Source organism: Hyperolius riggenbachi, chromosome 9 (genome assembly GCF_040937935.1).
Source record: "Hyperolius riggenbachi isolate aHypRig1 chromosome 9, aHypRig1.pri, whole genome shotgun sequence".
Lineage (NCBI taxonomy): Eukaryota > Metazoa > Chordata > Amphibia > Anura > Hyperoliidae > Hyperolius > Hyperolius riggenbachi.
This window is the reverse complement of record NC_090654.1, coordinates 31,870,522-31,883,089: the sequence shown is the minus strand read 5'-3', so window position 1 is coordinate 31,883,089 and position 12,568 is coordinate 31,870,522. Positions and strand designations below refer to the sequence as shown.

General features: G+C 46.1%; 1 protein-coding gene and 1 long non-coding RNA gene across 2 annotated transcripts in view; one reads left to right on the top strand and one right to left on the bottom strand.

Annotated features, from left to right (window-relative positions):
• The window catches only part of LOC137532162 (uncharacterized), a 243,484-nt gene that overhangs the window by 108,231 nt on the left and 122,685 nt on the right, over nucleotides 1-12,568 (bottom strand). The window contains exon 4 of the long non-coding RNA XR_011023871.1: nucleotides 7,112-7,284. This is a non-coding gene — a long non-coding RNA (uncharacterized lncRNA). The remainder of the gene's footprint in view (nucleotides 1-7,111; nucleotides 7,285-12,568) is intronic.
• LOC137532160 (protein S100-A9-like) overlaps nucleotides 3,162-12,568 on the top strand; it is a 30,597-nt gene continuing 21,190 nt past the window's right edge. Inside the window, exon 1 of the mRNA XM_068252374.1 lies at nucleotides 3,162-3,229. The gene's annotated coding sequence lies outside the window, so the exon portion shown is untranslated. The remainder of the gene's footprint in view (nucleotides 3,230-12,568) is intronic.

Here is a 12,568-nt window from a genome sequence, read left to right as displayed (position 1 = left end):
ACGAACAGTGTCGAACACTGTTCGATCAACACTAATGTATATCTGTAGCAGCACTTCTTTAAGGTGCATACACACATCAGACCATAGTCTTTGGAAAATGAAAGATCAGACCAATTTTACCCCCTTTAATGTAGTATGAGAGCCATACCTACAGTCTATTCTATTGCAGATGAATGTCTGTTACACAAGGTGTGTATGAGGATCTGCAGATATAGACTATGAATGCATTTTGCAGATACTGATCTTTTGAATGTGTACAGCATCTGTGTGTGCAGCATCTTGCAAAGATTTCTGTCTGATGGGAAGTTCAGCTCAATAGAATAGACTATGTAGGTGTGGCTCTCATACTACATGGAAGGGGGTAAAATTGGTCTGAGAGCCACACCTACACAGTCTATTCTATTGAGCTGAACTTCCCATCAGACGGAAATCTTTGCAAGATGCTGCACACACAGATGCTGCACACATGCAACAGATCAGTATCTGCAAAAGATCTGTTCCTGCAAAATGCATTCATAGTCTATATCTGCAGATCCTCATACACACCTTGTGTAACAGACATTCATCTGCAATAGACTAGACTGTGTATGGCTCTCATACTACATGGAAGGGGGTAAAATTGGTCTGTGATCTTTCATTTTCCAAAGACTATGGTCTGTGTGTGTCACAGGACCCCTAGTGGCCGGACCACAAAATGCCTTCCAATCGGTTTCAGCACACAGACCATGCAAGCTGTGGTCGCAATCGGTGCACAGAAATCGCTGGAATTTTGGCAGCAGACCAACTAGAAGGGAGCCTGTGAGTTACGGTAATTACAAATTACACACTATATTTCAGGGTATAACTGCCACCACCTCTGTTACCATGGGACAGAGGAGCCCACTGACTGACTGATACTAGACCTGCAAATAAAAATGGTTAAACACACTCTATTCTGTCTAGCTAGTGACAATAGTAGCGTCTCTTCAGAAGCCTGGGTTCAGTTTCGGTGTGACTGAATAATAGGGTAGCTGGACAAACAACTGACTATAGCGTCGGTTTATTCAAATGCAATATAAATAATATACAGAATATTATTAAAATCAACAATTATAGAAACATTAATAGCCAGTATGGAAAATAAATAGGGAGAAAATACTTAGTTAGTGGAAAGATGTTCATTTCAGGGAAAATCATAAGGTTCTTGGGTTTAGCTCAGTTCGGAGCAAAGTTCAGACAAGATGGCCACGACTGTTCCTCAAAGTGGCAGCAGGCTCCCATGAAGGTGGAATGAGGGAGGAGTCCCTCGCAGGCACTTTTTGAATAATGTACATCTTTGGGTGGAGTCTCAGGTTCAGCCCAGGGGCTGGACAGGGGCGGTTAAGCTCCTGGGTGGGTTTCCCATGCCCACCAAATATGACCATCACTGATTCATATTCCTCAGAATATGCCAGTTCATATGATACCAAACTTGGGCATGTTTGCATGCCCGGTTAAACAGTGGAATACCTTGAGTTCTGGTTATGCCAGTGGCCCCAATTTAATATCTAAATACTCACAAGATCCGGACCAGCAGAATGAAAACTTTCACATTACTCACAAGATCCGGACCAGCAGAATGAGAACTTTCACATTTCTCACCTGAATGGTATTCCTTAAACATGCTCAAAATCATAAACTCCATGCTTTCCTATTCTGGCTGAATGGCTCCGGCCAGTCTGTGGGAAGCAGTTCTTTGAATAGGCTCACCATTTGGTGAGCTTCTTGACATCTATCTGAAGTAATAAGTAAACACTAGCCTCTTGGACACAAGCATTGTTCATTAGCAAATCAAGACACCCTACACCTAAGTTACTGCTAGTTCTCTGCTGAGAGGCTACAGGTAGCACCTTCACAACCAATCCAAATTCTATCGATGTTAATTGCAATCAATGCAGAAAATCTATTGTGATCGCAATTTCTTCACAGGCGGTTCAAGGACACGTCTGCGGCCACGCAACCGTCCGTGACAGTGTGTATGCACCCTTATTTCTAAAGTACACCCTAAGCATGGTGTCCTCCCTTCCAGCATGGCTCCCTCCTCTGCCCCTCCCACTCCTGCTCTCTGCCTGTCTGGATCAAATTACTTCTCTTTTCACAGTGTGTAACAGTGAGGGGACACAGAACTGCAGCAGCGTGTCTTATGTCTGTCTGCTATAATTCTTATTTCAGATGTCTGACTCACTGTCTAGATTAAATCACATGGACATGAGGGGTGGAATTATGGCATCAATCCCCCAGCATCCTTTGCACCTATGGTTTAGAAAGAGAAAAAAAATGCCCAGGGCCCAAATTCACACTGGGGGCGGGGATTTCAAGACCATATGTGGAATACGGACCCTGGGGGTGAGAAAATCGCACTTTATTATGTGTGATTTTATATATCTTAGCAACGTATTAGGTTTAGAGCAAACTGTAATTTATAATTTAGGTACTCTTTTTAAGATTTCCGTGGTGCAGGGCTGGCGCTACAAGTAAGGCAAGGTGGGCAATTGCTTCCGGGCACCAGAGTCCATGGGGTCTCCAAGCATCTTCCATATAAAAATGAAATGTTGGGAACTGCAACATGCAGAGGTGAGGTGGCAGGCAGGTGAAGGAGACAAGGAGGGCTCCCCTTCGCTCCCTCTACCCCCCCCCCCCTTCCTCCTCCACATATGCAGAGCGATGTGAGCAGAAGATGAGTGTTCAACACACTTGTCGGCGTTGTGGGAACTTCAGCATATCTCAGGGCAGCACAGTGGCGTATTGATTAGTGCGCTCTCACCTTGCAGCACTTGGTCTCTGATTAAATCTGTCAGGGAACTATCTGCACAGGGTTTGTATGTTCTCCCTTTTGTCTGTGTGGGTTTCCTCTGGGCACTCTGGTGTCCTCCCGCCTCCCAAGAATATACAGATAATGTTAATTGACATGCCTCTACAAAAAAAAGGCCTTAGACTACGATACATACATAGACAAATGACTGTGGTAGCATTAGATTGTGAGCCCCTCTGAGGGACAATTGGTGACAAGACACACTGTACAGCGCTGTGGAAGATCTGTGCTATATAAATACTGAATAATATTAATCTTCACCACTTTGTACAGTCATAGCATCTCCTCTGCTGCCCTCTAGTGGCGTGTGTCAATACTGCACCACTGCAGGAGTCAGAGAGGACATGGAGTGACTGAGACACAAGATTTGCTTGTGCCAGTTCCCGGTGATGCTGACAGGTGAGTTGTACCCTTGCTTCTACCTGCAGGGCTCTGCATAGGGGAGGGGGCGAGGCTACCTAATCTGGAGGGCTCATCAAGCTATACTGGCGGGGAGGGGCTACCTAATGCTAGTGCACCAGGTACTTTTGCCCTAGGGCCACATTGGAGCTGGAACCAGCCCTGCCTTGGTGTTCATGATATTGATCCCATTGAATTACATTGGTTGTAAGGACTAATGTTGTTTGCATAATAATTTGACAAGTGTGTACAGTTCACAGTAACTGAAATGCAAGAGAACCCGAGCTCCTCAAGGAAAATTAATTTAGCTGAACGCTAGAGATGGTTGCCAAGGTGTGTATGTTTCAGTTGGCAAGCTGTAAGCAGTTGGGACCTGTGCCAATCCAAAGCATTTTCTGTTGCTGAGGACCCATTTACACTTGCTGATCGCAAAACGCTAGTGATGGTGCTAACGTTTTGCTCTGGCATTTTTGGTGATTAACGCCCCAAAAAAATCACCATTCACACCTGGCAATTTTTTTTTTTTGCGATTGCGTTTTGCGCTTCTATAGCACTAAAACGCGATCGCGGGAAATCGCCTGAAAATGGTGCAGGCTACGTTTTTGCGTTTAGCATTTTTGGGCGATTTGCGGCAATTAGCGCAAATTGCCCAAATGAGAACAGGCCCATAGGCTTTTATTACCCTAGCGCTTTGAAAAGCGCTAGCGTTTGAGCGTTTTGGCGAAATCGCCGGCAAAATGCTCGAGTGTGAATGGGCCCTCCGACCCTTACAGGAAGTGCGTTTGATTAACCCTCAGGTAGGGTACACACTTGTCTTTCAGTTTTTTTGTGCGCGTCTTTCCGTGTACGTTTTCTGCACACCAAGTGTGTTTCCATGCAGAAAAATGTGTACTTTTTTCATAGCAGCTAATGTTATAGATACAGAAAACAAACTGTGCAGCGGCCTACCTAGGGAATGTGAAATGCGTCACTGTTTATTTACCGACTGCAAATTTTGGGGGAAAGGGAGTCATCAGGATGTGGACGGAGCTAACTGTTATGTAACTCTATACAGTGCTGCAGAATATGTCAGTGCTATATAAATACACAATAATAATATAATATGGTAGGACATTAGACTCACTATGATTAGATTGTGAACTCCTCTGAGGACAGTCAGAAAACAAAAGGGGGACATATGAAAGAGGGGGATGTATAGGAGGAGGGGGGGGGGATAAAGAGGTAGAGGCATAAGACAGAGAACCTGGTGGGAAAGGAGAAATGGCAGCAAGGAAGTGGATCCGAGGTGAACTTTTACTCATTGCATAATTGTGTTCCTTTCCTATTGTTTTTAGTGCATTCCTCAAGCCAAATACTTTTTTGTTTTAATACTCTAATTCCCTATAAACTAAATAAACCACGCCCACAGGTTTTCAGAGAGCCTTGGCAGTAGCAAGGGCTCATGGGAGCTCAGTCTGGGCAGGGGGAGGAGGAGGTGTTACTAGCCATTGATTTCAGAGGCAGAGGGGAGGAGGGGGGATTAGGTTTTTTTTCACAGTCTGAGTGCTTATGATGCAGATAAGCCTGCCTCTATGTAATGTTTACAAACAACATGGCTGCTGTCATTGTATCACAGGAAGAAATAATCATTTTTTATTAAATCTGTTTGCAGCTAGATTTGCTGTGTAAACTATCTAAACTTTAGATAAGATATATAGACAAGTTACTTGTTATAGTTCGTTTTTCATCTCGGATCCGCTTTAAAAGAATCCACTAATATCTGAAAAGAGGAAAGGGTCATGGGGGAAGACAACAGGGTAAGAGGGGGAGCTGGGAAAAGAGATAAGATTACCTGCAATTAAGCTAATGAAAATTGCCTGGAGCTTGCTTCTCTGCTGACTACAGAAGTCAGCTGTCAGCACCGGTATCACTGGCTTCTGCAACAGCAAACTGCCCCGCATTATTGATTAATTACACTGATCAGGATCAATAATTAATAGTCTAGGGCACTCTGGTATTACAGCAGCCAGTGTTCATGGCTACTAATGACAGGCAACTTCTGAAGCACTAAACGCATCCTGCTAATGTCCCAGCTGCAGCTCAGCAATCATTCTCTCTACTCACCCTGAGGCCACATACACACATCAGACCATAGTCTTTTGAAAATGAAAGATCACAGACCAATTTTACCCCCTTCCATGTAGTATGAGAGCCATACCTTCACAGTCTATTCTATGGAGCTGAACTCTCCATCAGAAAAAAATCTTTGCAAGATGCTGCACACACAGATGCTGTACAGACACAAAAGATCAGTATCTGCAAAAGATCTGTTCCTGCCAAAGATCCGTTCCTGCAAATTGCATTCATAGTCTATGAGATCTGCAGATCCTCATACACACCTTGTTTAACTGACATTCATCTGCAAATCAGACAATCATCTGCAGATCTGAAAATCCATCCTGGTGGATCTGATCTGCAGATGAATGTCTGTTAAACAAGGTGTGTATGAGGATCTGCAGATATCATAGACTATGAATGCATTTTGCAGGAACGGATCTTTTGCAGGAACAGATCTTTTGCAGATACTGATCTGTTGCATGTGTACAGCATCTTTGTGTGCAGCATCTTGCAAAGATTTCTATCTGATGGGGAGTTCAGCTCCATAGAAAAGACTGTGTGGAGTATGGCTCTCATACTACATGGAAGGGGGTAAAATTGGTCTCTGATCTTTCATTTTCCAAAGACTATGGTCTGATGTGTGTATGAGCCTTTACTCACTGCATGCTGTGTACAGAGAGCGAGGAGACACATTGCCCACAGAATAGGAAGGGGTAGGGGTGCTCCATCTAGTGCAGGAAGTGGTACAGTTCCCTGCACTGCCTGCTGCTATTTTCCCAAATGTTGCCCAAACTATAAAAAAAAAGGTCCCAGGTGAAAGACAACAGTGACTGCAGAGCCGGGACAAGGTCCTTCAGCACCCAAGGCTGAGACACCAAAGTGCGCACCCCCCATCCCTCCTACCACAGCTGTCACACACTGATTGCTATTAGACTAAAAGGGCCACAGGGCCCGCCCCCCCCCCCCCCCCCCCAACACCTTAATATCTAGTTATCTGGCTTGCAGGCACTGCTATGTATGCCCTTTTCTTATTTCTTTGTGCTTCAAACACAATTGGGAATGACCGCTGAATGAATTGTGCGCCCCCTTCTACACTGCGCCCTGAGGCTGGAGCCTCTGCAGCCTCTGCCTCGGCCCGGCCCTGAGTGACTGAGCACCACAGTGGCACCCCTAGCAATGCCTACACCCGGTGCTGTGAGTACCTGCAGCCCTATGGTGGGTACGCCACTGATGTGCAAAAAAAAAAAAAAAAACACATTATGGGCCAATTCACACTTAAGCGCGAATTGCACAATTCCCAGTAATCGCAAAACCCTAGCCTTTTTTAAAAAACCGCTTGTGCTATTGTAGCCTATGGCAGTGTTCTCACTGCTGCAAACATGGGCATTTTGCGATTATCGCTAATCGCAAACTTTTTACCTGCAGCATTTTGCTAGCGATTCTGGAGCGATCACAAGTAGCATGTATAGAACTGCTAATCGCGATTGCTCCAAAAATGCAAATTTGTCCTGTGATTTTTCTGTGTCAAATTGCGGAAAAATCATCCCCAGAAAACGCTGGAGCAAATCGCTAGCGTTTAGCAATTTAAGGTGGGAATGTGGCCTAACTGTGAACTAACCCATTGAATAACATGAGTTCTCTGTGCATAAAACACCCACGAAAACGGTCAAGTGTGTTCCCTGCCTCAAGCACCATACAGTCTGCCTGGAACTTGAATGGAATATGGAATAGCTGGCACCTCATTCTCTACAGGATACATCTATACAACAGAGCCAATTTTCTTACCTTTTTATATTTTTCCCGCCATGTTCTCCAGAGTTCCTCTTTAACGAGCTGAAACCACCACCTTCCGATTTATTTTTTCCCCCCAACTTTACCAGAATAACCTTCTGAGCGGAGACTTTACAGACATCCCATCACTGCTATCAAAGCGCATATTGTATAGATGTCCTTTACACCTGAAACACGAGTTAGGAGACGTAAATTGGCTGCATCCCAATAAACACAAAACTGATCAGCATAGACCGGTATCCAAAAATATCAGATTGCTTTATTAACCAGAAAAGCGCTTATAGTGTGTCTTAGCCCTAAGGCATTAGTTTACCCTGGCTCCAAAGTGATTTTTAGGATTCAGCTTTGTCTCTGATTGGCCGGTCACTTGCTTGGTTGTATGGTGCTGCATATGTGGTGATGGCCAATGTATCATGCTGTTTTAATTTGATGTTTTTTAATTATCCTTCTTAGTGCTTTATGGCCTCCAGAGCTTTCTGAGAGCTTTTTAAAGAATGCTCCCATTGACTTACATTAAAATCGCGATTATGATAAAATCATGCAATTTTACTGCAATTTTAATGTAAGTTAATGGGAGTGTTTTTTTAAAAAAGCTCTCAGAAAGCTCTGGAGGCCAAAAAGCGCTCAGAAAAGCGCTTATAGTGTGTCTGAGTCCTAGTGTATGCTTCTCGTCTTAAGTTCCATACTTGGGGCTTCCTTAAGGCCACTCGTCCCTCTCTATCTCCCCAGGTGGCTCCCGTCACCTGCAATAGTGCCCGAAAGCCTGGCTTCATTGCGCATGCCTAGCCAGGCGCGCACCCATGTGTAGGAGTGCTCTGCACTAGCGCAATAGTACTGCGTAGGTGCAGAATGCTCCCAGGGACAGGAGCGCAACAGAGGAGCATGCATGCGCGTCCCGGCCAGGTGCATGCACCCCCGTCACACTCCTGTCCCTGGGAGCATTCTGCTCCTGCACAGTTGTACTGCACAAGTGCAAAACGCTCTCACCCACAGGTGTGCGCCTGGCCGAGACGCGCATGCGCAATGAAGCGTGACTCGGCCAGGCTTTTGGGCTGAATTGCAGGGGACAGGAGCCACCCAGGGAGACGGCGAGGGATGAACGGCCTTAAAGGATACCCAAAGTGACATGTGGCATGATGAGATAAATGTGTGCATGTACAGTGCCAAGCACACAAATAACTATGCTGTGTTACTTTTTTTCTTTCTCTGCCTGAAAGAGTTAAATATCAGGTATGTAAGTGGCTGTCAGTCATAACTAAGACAGGAAGTGACTACAGTGTGACGCTCACTGATAAGAAATTCCAACTATAAAACAACTATAAAACACTTTCCTAGCAGAAAATGGCTTCTGTGAGCAGGAAAGAGATAAAAAGTGGAATTTCTTATCAGTGAGTGTCACACTGTAGTCACTTCCTGTCTGAGTCAGGACTGAGTCAGCCACTTACATACCTGATATTTAACTCTTTCAGACAGAGAAAGAAAAAAAGGAACACAGCATAGTTATTAGTGAGCTAGGCACTGTACATACCCATGTCTATCTCATCATGGCACATGTCACCTCGGGTATCCTTTAACCTCTTGACGACCAGCTAACGCCGATTGGCGTAAACTGGTCGTCTGCGAGTTACCATGGAAACGGCCGCTCGATCGAGCGGCCTTTCCATGTCAGTTCACGGAGGGTGTCTCCGTGAACAGCCGGAGAGCCGCCGATAGCGGCTCGCCGGCAAAATGTAAACAGGCGGGGAAGAAATCCCCGCTGTTTACATCATACGGCGCTGCTGCGCAGCAGCGCCGTAAGTCAGATCGGCGATCCCCGGCCTCTGATTGGCCGGGGATCGCCGCCATATGATAGGCTGAAGCCTATCCCACAATGCGCAGGACGGTTATCTGTCCTGCGCAGCCCAGCAAGGGAGAGGGAGGTAAGGGGAGGGAGGGAGCGCACAAAACGCTGCGGAGGGGGGCTTTGAGGAGCCCCCCCCCGCTACCCACTAATGGCCGGCGGCGATCAGACCCCCCCAGCAGGACATCCCCCTAGTGGGGAAAAAAGGGGGGTAGTCTGATCGCCCTGCTGCACTGCTGATCGGTGCTGCGGGCTGTAGAGCCCACGCAGCACCGATCAGTGAAAATTCCCCTGGTCGGCAAGTGGTTAAGGGGGCTTATGGAAGCCCCAGATAAGTATGGTACCAGAGATGCTTCTCAGCTCACCATGCTTCTCGTCTCAGGTTCCCTTTAAAGTGAACCTTTCAGACAAAAATCAGCAGCTCTGAAAAGGCTTGGTGTTTCTATAACAGTATCACAGCATCTGAACTTTTGTTTTTCTTACCCAAGCCTCATTTTTAGCTGCACAGTAAAAAACTGCCCGGGCATTTTTCCCCTGATGCTGTGAAAGCATGATGTGATTTCTGATGTTGTTGTTCTCCATCTCTTCTGATGTATTTATAAAATTTTACATTTGAGATTTGAAGCCTAGTACGCGCAGCTGGGAGGGGTAATCAGGACACAGAACAGTTGGATCTGTGTCTCATGCTCCGTCACCGTTTCCTCCTTTTAACTAAAAATAAGGCTGCCCCCATGAAATCACAAACATTTGCCTGTTCTTTAAAAACAGGGTGGGTAAGAGACTATATTACCTATCTAGTTTAATTGAAATAACTAATGTAACTTAATGACAGTATGTTTGTTTAGGTTGAAGTTCCCCTTTAAATGTTCTGTTCATATATCAAACCAGGTATGGCACACAGTCCGTCTCCAGCAGCAGAGAAGGCAAGCGTATGTCAAAAAAGCAGGAAAATAGCAGGCAAGCTTATGCAGAAATAGGCACACAAATGATAAGTACAATGCAGTAGTGATGAGATGGCCAGAACGGTTCTTATTCGTGCTGACATCGCGGGTTCGCGATGGAACGTAAACTTTATGTGAGTTCAACCCGCCCCCTATACTACATCATTGGGCTAAACTTTAACCCTCTACATCACAGTCAGCAGACACATGACAGACAATCAGGCTGCACTCCCTGGAGCCCCCCCCCCCCCCCCCCCAACCCCAAATCTTTGAGCAGAAGAAGCCAATGTCTGCCAGTCACCCCCTTGCCCAGCGTCTGACAGCTGGCTTGGTGGAACTGTTATATCGCCAGCTGTTACCATACCAGCTGGTGGACTCTGATGCCTTCCGAAAATTTGTGGCGATTGGGACACCACAGTGAAAGATACCTGGCCGCAATTATTTTTCTAAAAAGGCGATACCCAAACTGTACCGTGATGTTGAAAGGCAAGTGGTGTCATCTCTGGCACACAGCGTTGGGTCAAGGGTTAATCTGACCACAGATGCCTGGTCTGCAAAGCACGGTCAGGGCAGGTACATTAATTAAACAGCACATTGGGTCCTTCCTTGGATGTGTGGTGGTAGCCATTTCTCAGGCTCCCACTCCGGACCGGACTCGAACCCTGATTCCCCGGCCGTTACCCGTGGTCACCATGGTGCAGAAAGTGCCAAAGAGAGTTGATCACACAGTTGAATGAATGGCAGACCTGCCCTCCATAACAGATTCCCATTAAAGGATTTCAAGTGTACTTATCATTATACAGGGCCTCGAAAGAGTCCTGTATTGTTATTTTCCGTTAATACCTCCCCGAGTCGGGACTTGCGTGCCATGTCTGCTTCCTTCCTTGGATGTGCGGTGGTAGCCGTTTCTTAGGCTCCCACTCTGGACTGGAATCAAACCCTGATTCCCCGGCCGTACCCTTTCTTTAACAATGATAGAGAGAGAAAGAACCATCGACAGTCTGAGCAGCGATGAACCCCTGGACTACTGGGTGCGCAGGCTTGACCTGTGGCCAGAGCTGTCACAATTTGCCAACCAACTTCTGGCTTTACCTGCCTCAAGCGTCCTAGAAAGGACCTTCAGTGCAGCTGGAGGCATTGTCGGTGAAAAGAGAAGTCACCTAGGTCAAAAAAAGTGTTCAGTACCTCACCTTTATTAAAATGAATGAGGCATAGATGCCGTAGGGCTACTGTCTGCCCGAAGACTAAGTGAGTCCCCACACACAGCATCTCTGCCTGCACGCCGTGTGACTGCCTGCCCCAAGACTAAATCAGTCCCCACACAGCATCTTTGCCTTCAGGCCGCTTGACTGCCTTTTCCGCCACGACCAACAGGGTCCAGGACTCCAGGTGGTATCCTGAACAAAAAGAATAATAATTTTTCTGGATGCACTGGGGCTGCAACAACAAAACAAAAGGCATGTACATGTGTCAATTCCCCTTAGTGATCGTTACCTTGCCACGGTGAAGGGGCTTGCGTATCACAATGAAGCAATGACCGGCTATACGAGTGTGTCGGGAGGCACACCTGACCCAAGATAATAAGGTAGTTGCTTCATTGTGGACGGACTAAATTTGATCAGCTGGACAGTCACTGTTGTTCTATCATTGAGCTACCACTGCCCGGCGACCATATGGGCTTGAAAACTGCCACGACCTACACTCTCGCCATGGTGCGCACCAGTCCAGCACAGCCGTCAGTACACAAACAGCTGTTTGCGGTGCGTTACACAGTGAGTTTGGCCTGTCAGTGTGAAGCAGTACACTAATTACACTACCTGATTGATGTATACACACGCAAGATGTTTTAAAGCACTTTATGCCTCCAATTTAGCAATGCAATGTGATTTCTGCCCTTAAAACCCTGCTGTGCGTCAAATCCGTAATTTTCCCCGGGACTTTTGGCGTATATCCCACTCTGCCATGCCTCTCTCCAGGTGTTAGACCCCTTGATGCATCTTTTCCATCACTTTTGTGGCCAGAATTTGTGTTTGTAGTTTTGAAAGTTCGCCTGCCCAATGAAGTCTTTGCGGTTCGCAAAGTTCGCAGGTTCGCAAACGTTTGTGCAAGTTTGCGTTCGAGGTTCGCGAACCTAAAATCGGAGGTTCGAGCCATCTCTACTCAACACTCCAATGTGGTCCTCCTCCGAGAAAGTCTATGCAGAGTTGAAGAGTTTATCGTATGCTCAGGCGCGCAAATGCAATCCTATCTAGTGTACAAGGCAGTGCGCCAATATAATTTTGCTGTATCACAATCAAAAAATATGAATATATAGCAAAACACAGTCGTAAATGACAGGGAAGATTTTCCTCTGTATTAAGTCCATATGATGATTATTCAGACTAATGAATTTCCTCTCTGTAATTCTCCTAGTTGCATATCACCTCCACCACACCCATATAGGAAAGGGACTCACCCTCTGCTAAGACCACCAATCTGGTCTTAGTCGCACCTTGGGGTTAATCCCGGGTCACCCCTGACCTCTACGATCTGTATTGCTCTTTCCCCAGTGTGGTCCGTTACCGTATCCCATAGCCTGGGTATGTCTCAGCTATTAATACCTCCAAATAAAAGCTTTGCATAGCATAATACTGTCTTTCAAGTATAAACTTTAAAATTTATTGCACTTAG